Raw genomic sequence first — 8,448 nt, forward strand, 5'->3', positions numbered from 1 at the left:
AATCTTGTTAAGAAACACAGCGGTGACCCTAGGATAGTTAGGTGAATATGTCACTCCGTTACCAATGACTAGTGTAATAGAGATCTAATATGCAGCATAAAACAATGCTCCAGATGGAGGCGACACCAGATTTTACGTGATGGTGGCGATATGACATCTCTCGTGAATACTTCAAAATTTTACTTACTTTTTATTTATGTAAATCCAAACTTTGATACATGAAAGTCCATAGGAGGAAAATAAAATAAAAGAGCTTTGCAAAAATTAATATAAAGCGCCTCAAACTGATTCTTTAAAGACCACACTTTACATAAAAAATACTCATTCTAACATCAGAAATAAAAGACTCATTAAAAATATGGAAACTGGAGCAGAACTTGAATTCAATAATAGCAACAACTACTCTATCATTTACGTGCAACATGTGAACACTCAACCTATATTTGGAAAAGTCCTGGAGATAGGTCTAGAAACCAAATCGATTACATCTTTAACTAATACTCACTGTAAATCATCAGCCCAAAAGATTAGACCCTCTCCAGGGCGATATGTGGATCAGGCCATATTCTTCTTGTGGACAAAATAAAGCTTAAACTTAATGGACACGATAACGTACAGAGACAAATAAATTAACATAAAGACCTCCAAGAAGTAAAAAACTCTGCCCTCTATTTTTAACGGTATATCTCAATAAATAAAAATAAAATGGTAAGCTATCAAACATTGTATAGGGACACCACTGAATCCTGTAAAGGCAAATAATTCTATAAAGTTACAACACCTTTAAAATAATTGAGAAAAGAAAATATTTTTGTCAAAGTGGTGTGTCCACAGAAGTGAAAAAACTAATTTGAGAAACCTCGACAAAGAAATAAACAGATATGCAAGGCTGACAAATAACAATATTACAGCAATATATGCAAGGAAATTGAGAGTCACAGAATGGACTTTTAAATTACTTTGCTTTTTAGCAATTGCTTTAACTGCTCTGGACCTCGATTTTTGACCCTTCGCTTCGTTATCGAACGTATTCGTTTCATATCTGTTTAGTGTACGAAGCGAATACGTTCGATAACGAAGCAAAGGGTCAAAAATCAAGGTCCTGTGCTCTCCCAGCTCCGCCTCCAAGTATCTCTGTCCCTGGCAACTCTCCTCCAGTTATCCGTCCTCAATATCTCTTTGTATTGATTCTCACTTCGTATATCCTATCCACGTCTTCCTCCTGCGACGTCCACGTTTTACTAGGTGTTGTTCTGAAGCTATTTCCTTGTGGCATTTTTATAATTAACTACATATTTATATGGGAAATAAGCCACAATTAAATAGAAAAATAATTTTATTAACGTTTCGACGCCCAAATCGGGTGTCGTCAAAATACAAAATACTACTGGGTGTTCTATCATTATCCATTCTTATAAGGTGACCTGTCCAGCGCAATCTTTGTATTTTTACATAATTTGCTATAGAGGGTTCTTTGTATTGATATAAGTCGTGATTGAACGTTGAACCTTATTCTCCACATACCATTGTAGTAGATGGGTCCCAATTTCTTTCAAAATTGATAAGGTTTATTGTCTTTTTTGTCATGATCCATATTTCTACGCCAGGGCCGTAAGTACGATGTTGGGGGCCCCGGGGAAAACGTAATCTGGGGCCCCCTACCGGGGGGTTGGGGTTTACCCCCAGCGGAAGGGGAGATCCGGAAAAATGTTTGATATTTAACCTCTTGAGAACGCATTTTAATGCATTCCATGACTGAAGTTTCTTGTACCTACATATTACTATTTTAGTTGACCAAGACAAAAAAATTTTAAAATCACCTTATTTTAGTTAAATAATTTTGCAAGTATGTACCATCAAATCAATATAACATCTTTTCAAGAAGAAAGACAAGAAAACGCTTTAAAGAAATTAAAAGAAAAACAACAAAATGAACAGATGGTAAAACAAAATGAGATAATATAATGAAACAGTAAGAAGAAAATTTCTTGAAACTTCAAAACTGAATGGAAAATATGAAGATATGAAGGCCTATTTAGAGAAAATGCCGGAAGAGGTAAACCAGATTGCTGAGGAGATATAGAGAATTGAATAGGTGGAAGAAAAAAAATCGAGAATGCATTAAAATTCGATAAGGAAAAATTGAAGGAGATAGGAAAATGTCAAAAAGGAGGAGACCATCGGGAAGTTATTTTTATACAGCTCCAATGAGAGCAGAATCCAATTTGGCGGGGATATTAGAAAACAACATCCGGTACCTTCAGCAGTGACACTCTCGAAGGCGATAAGCGCCTTCGAGAATGTTACTGCTGTTAGATTTATTATACTGTGGTACTAGTGGGACTGATCCTAATGTGCTCATTCCATCTTACCCTTTCCTTTCTTTTCAATATGTTAACCATGTGGTTCCTTTATGTCGATGAACCTAGCAGAGCAAGGTTAGCAGAATGGAATCAGACCAAGTGCATAATTAGGTGCTAATTAGGTGCTAATTTAGTACCCCAATCGCGAATTTAGTGCTCCTTTTTTTAAAAAATTATGACGTGTTCTGCCAGGTACATATGAACTCAGCAGAGCACAACCATAAAAAACATCAAATCGAAAAGTGACCAAGCTTATAATTAAGTACTAATTAGGTGCTAATTTAGTACCCCAATCGCGAATTTAGTGCTCCTTTATTTTTTAAGTTATGACATGTTCTGCCAGGTACATATGAACTCAGCAGAGCACAACCATAAAAAACATCAAATCGAAAAGTGACCAAGCTTATAATTAAGTACTAATTAGGTGCTAATTTAGTACCCCAATCGCGAATTTAGTGCTCCTTTTTTTAAATTATGACGTGTTCTGCCAGGTACATATGAACTCAGCAGAGCACAACCATAAAAAACATCAAATCGAAAAGTGACCAAGCTTATAATTAAGTACTAATTAGGTGCTAATTTAGTACTCCAATCGCGAATTTAGTGCTCCTTTTTTTTTAAATTATGACGTGTTCTGCCAGGTACATATGAACTCAGCAGAGCACAACCATAAAAAACATCAAATCGAAAAGTGACCAAGCTTATAATTAAGTACTAATTAGGTGCTAATTTAGTACCACAATCGCGAATTTAGTGCTCTTTTATTTTTTAAGTTATGACATGTTCTGCCAGGTACATATGAACTCAGCAGAGCACAACCATAAAAAACATCAAATCGAAAAGTGACCAAGCTTATAATTAAGCACTAATTAGGTGCTAATTTAGTACCACAATCGCGAATTTAGTGCTCCTTTATTTTTTAAGTTCTGACATGTTCTGCCAGGTACATATGAACTCAGCAGAGCACAACCATAAAAAACATCAAATCGAAAAGTGACCAAGCTTATAATTAAGTACTAATTAGGTGCTAATTTAGTACCACAATCGCGAATTTAGTGCTCCTTTTTTTAAATTATGACGTGTTCTGCCAGGTACATATGAACTCAGCAGAGCACAACCATAAAAAACATCTAATCGAAAAGTGACCAAGCTTATAATTAAGCACTAATTAGGTGCTAATTTAGTACCACAATCGCGAATTTAGTGCTCCTTTATTTTTTAAGTTCTGACATGTTCTGCCAGGTACATATGAACTCAGCAGAGCACAACCATAAAAAACATCAAATCGAAAAGTGACCAAGCTTATAATTAAGCACTAATTAGGTGCTAATTTAGTACCCCAAACGTGAATTTAGAGCTCCTTTTATTTCTTGCTTTTATACCGTCATATGTACAGTTTTGTAGTACGGTTATCGAGATTCACTACATTATGTCTACTCCACCTAATTAGCACTCAAATGTGAGATAGGCCAGCAACTGTATTGATGATTTTTTCAACGGCTTGACTTTGTACTGACCTCGCATAAACTTGAATGCAGTACGCGCCAAAATTTGGAAAAAACTGAGCACGAAATTCGCTATTAGGGCACTTAATTAGCACCTAATTAGCACCTAAATTTAAGATAGGTATGTTTGGACTTTTTTGATTTTTTGAGGTAGTACTCTAATGACTTCATATGTACCCGGCAGAACATGGCTTAAAGGAAAGAAAAAATGGAGCATTTAATTCGCGATTGGGGTACTAAATTAGCACCTAATTTGTACTTAATTATAAGCTTGGTCATTTTTCGATTTGACGTTTATTAAAGTTGTACTCTGCTGAGTACATATTATGTACCTGGCAGAACGCGTCATAATTTAAAAAAAGAGAAGCACTAAATTCGCGATTGGGGTACTAAATTAGCACCTAATTAGTACTTAATTATAAGCTTGGTCACTTTTCGATTTGATGTTTTTTATGGTTGTGCTCTGCTGAGCTCATATGTACCTGGCAGAACACGTCATAATTAAAAAAAAGGAGCACTAAATTCACGTTTGGGGTACTAAATTAGCACCTAATTAGTACTTAATTATAAGCTTGGTCACTTTTCGATTTGATGTTTTTTATGGTTGTGCTCTGCTGAGTTCATATGTACCTGGCAGAACACGTCATAATTTAAAAAAAGGAGCACTAAATTCGCGATTGGGGTACTAAATTAGCACCTAATTAGTACTTAATTATAAGCTTGGTCACTTTTCGATTTGATGTTTTTTATGGTTGTGCTCTGCTGAGTTCATATGTACCTGGCAGAACATGTCATAACTTAAAAAATAAAGGAGCACTAAATTCGCGATTGGGGTACTAAATTAGCACCTAATTAGTACTTAATTATAAGCTTGGTCACTTTTCGATTTGATGTTTTTTATGGTTGTGCTCTGCTGAGTTCATATGTACCTGGCAGAACACTTCATAATTTAAAAAAAAAAGGAGCACTAAATTCGCGATTGGGGTACTTAATTAGCACCTAATTAGCACCTAATTATGCACTTGGTCTGATTCCATTCTGCCAACCTTGCTCTGCTAGGTTCATGGACATGGTTCCTTTAACGTACCAAGATTTGGTCTGGGTAAATTGGTTAAGACAAAGTAGCTGAAACCAGGGGCCCCGATTCCGGTTGCATTTTAGTTTTTATTTCGCCAAAATAACTAATTTCCTCAGTAACAATTTATATCTTTACGAAAGGTCTCGGAGGCCCCTAGCCTAGCCCGCCCCCCCCTCTTCCAATGGCATTTTAGGTTTTATTACGCCGAAATAAATAACTTCCTAAGTAGGTAGTAATTTAAATTTATTTTCTTCATTAAAATCTATGAACGGCCAACCAAAAGGGGCCCCTGCGGGGCCCTCCTTGGCCGGGCCACTGCCCCGTTTGCCCCAATGGTAGTTGAATCGTTTATTTCAGAAAGGGGTCAAGTCACAAGTATCTACTTCTGAGAAAATCAAGTTTACACACTGTTTACATTCAACAAACAATCATTTTATATAAAATAAAAATTCTACATAACAACTTGGAGTATTTGTCAAAAAGTGTTGTATTTTTTAAAAATGTATCTTGTTAATTTGTTTAAGAAAAAAAAATAATTTTTTGCACTCATTTTGTCAAGATTTGTCACTTGACCCCTTTCTGAAATAAACGATTCAGTTACGACCCTGTTCTACGCCATATGGTGGTATGATAGTTTTATATATTTTGAACTTTACTTCCCTATGGATGTTTTTGGATCCAAATACCTGCGACAGAGAGAAGTATGCTTTGTTAGCCAGCATTATCCATTTCCGTATTTCCTCCCCATCGTTGCCGTCCTCAGTTATCTGTACGCTCAAGTGTGAGAGCTGTTTTACTACCTCAATATTAGCGTCGTCTATTGTCAAATTCTGTAAGTTTCGTTGTTTCCTTGCTAGTATTAAGGCTTTAGTTTTATCTACGTTGACAGCTAGCTCTATTTCTTTCACATTTTTCTCAGCCCATCTCCCTGTTTTAGCCCTTTAGTTATCTGGAGAGGATCTGTCAATTGATTTTAAACTCGTACTTGCCCTTGTGTATGAGTCATGGTAACTTCAACTAATTGTTATGTATCGAATAAGGCACAGAGTTACAACTGAAACATTGCCATGCTTTGGCTGGACATTTTGATGAATCATGGCTTCTACCACATCTAAAGCATGACTTACGTTGGACATAACTTCTACCAACTTCATGACCACTATCTTTCTTAATTGTAGCTTCCTTCTTTGTGAACATGACTTTATCTAACTTTTCTCCGATTGCTGCTACATTCTCTGGTTCCATTTTTCTTACTTGACCTTCTGTAAGTTCTATTGACACTGCTATCTCATACACTTTTTCTAAATGAAATATCGTCTTCTGCCAGGAGTTTGCGTTTTATGGTGACTGACCGTACACCACAGACAAGTATGTCTCTGAGACATTCTTTCAAAAATTGACCAAATTTACAATATTGGGAAACACTTTTTAGTTTTGCCACAAAACTTTTAATATCCTCTGTAGGTTCTTGACTTGTGTTGTAAAATTTATACCTTTCAGCGATAACTAACCGCTTTGGACTATAATATTCAGAGAGAAATTTTTTTAACTCTTCAAATGTTTTTGAACTTGGTAGATCCGTAGCTAATAAGTCTTTTAAGACACTGTAAACTTCTCCTCCAATTAAAGTAATCAATAAAGGAACTTCCTTGACTTTTCCACTCCATTACATAAAAACAAATGCTCGAGTCTCTCCAGATAAGACGTGATATCACTTTTAGCATGATCGAATTGCTCGATGGCCCCAATGCCCCCAATTAACGACATTTTTGGACTTTTGCAAGGATTCTTTCTGTGACTCGTCGCCAATTATGTTATGTATCAAATAAGGCACATAGTCACAAACGTAACTATTTATTTAATTATAAAACAGCTACAAACAATTACATTTTAGCAATAGCCGTGTGACCTCGCAAGCTACCTCGTGGCATGACATAACCTCACTGACACCCCGTAGTGTCTACTATTCCGATGCCGGGTTCATATACAACACTAATCTTACCAATTTCTTTGGTATACCAAATTCTTGCATAATATTAAGTATATGTTATCTCTATTTATGTTATCATAGGCTTATCCAAAATCTACAAAAAAATTGTAGATATCTTATGTGGTACTCCCAGGCTTTAGCTAATATTTGTTTTACATTGAATAGGTGGTCAATAGTAGATCGTCCTGGTATTCTCCCAGGATTTGTGAAGTGACTTAATCGCCGGTTTATGATCCACGTAAACACCCTAAATGGCTTCTCGAACGGATAAGTAAAACACAAAATAATTAATTTTAATTTTTTATTTAATATATAACAAAATTCATATAGCTAATATAGTTGTAAATACTCAGCACTCATTAAATCACACTTTTTTAATGTAAATACTATCTTACACAGAAACGTCGTTCGTTTTTTCTTGCAGAAAAATACAGCTATATACGAAAGTGTCAAAAACGAACCACATTTCCGTCAACCGATAACATACAAACATTTATTTATCTAAATTTAAACTAATGTTTTTTTCCAAATATAATGTCGATTCTAAAGAATTAGCTAGAAACACACTACCGAGTTTGATTAGTTTAAAATTTAACTGAGAATTCAATTGAATGCTATGTATTCAATAAAACACTAACACCCTATGTATTCTCTAAAATCGCAGTCCCCTAGTCCTTCCGGACAATTTGAAAACTTTCACTCAATACTTTCAACGTTTAGTTCTCAATAGGGCTATTCATCGTCAATATATCATTGACATATGACGTATAATATATACAGGTCATATGTCAAGTGTTCGAAACAAATGAATAGCCCTATAAGAAGATTAATTTCAATTTTAGTGATCCGTTTGATTTAGTATTAATAAAACTCAATAATAAATAAAACGAACCTTAAAAATGTTTTAAGAGCAGCAATAGTATTAAGCAGATTTATTCAGATTGTGAGTATGTACACGGAACCAACTTTGTAACGATCCCAATGCATATGTTTTTATCGTCGTATAAATATATCAGGTCCGACCCTGTGTGACGAATAAATTAGACGTATGGTATTGCGTAATTCTTTTTCCCATATTACGATGTATTTTTCGTTGCCCGTTCAAGTATCAATTAGAGAATTTGTTTATCTTCGGCGAATTATCAAAAAGATTTAATGATTTTTCGAGACTAAAGTCTGAGTTTTTGTTGATAAGAGTTACTCATTAAGATCAGATTACTGCATCTGGTGATGTGCGATGATTGCAATTCTGTGGAAATCAGAAGAGCCTTAGCTGATGTGGCTCTATGATTTGGATTCGTCAAAAGAAGATTTATGAGTTTAGTGGGCTGTGACTTAGTAACATATCCTGGCTATTTTATTGGTAGAAGAAATTGGTTTCTTTTAATTGGATAACTATCTGGTGATTGCCAGAATGGGAGGTAATTTCTGTGTTTGAGACCAGGAATCTTGTCTTGAATTGGTACGAAAGAAATGAGTCAAGATCTAGCTACGCCAGTGTACAGTCGCGGA

The sequence above is a fragment of the Diabrotica virgifera genome, chromosome 2, assembly GCF_917563875.1.
Source record: "Diabrotica virgifera virgifera chromosome 2, PGI_DIABVI_V3a".
NCBI lineage: Eukaryota > Metazoa > Arthropoda > Insecta > Coleoptera > Chrysomelidae > Diabrotica > Diabrotica virgifera.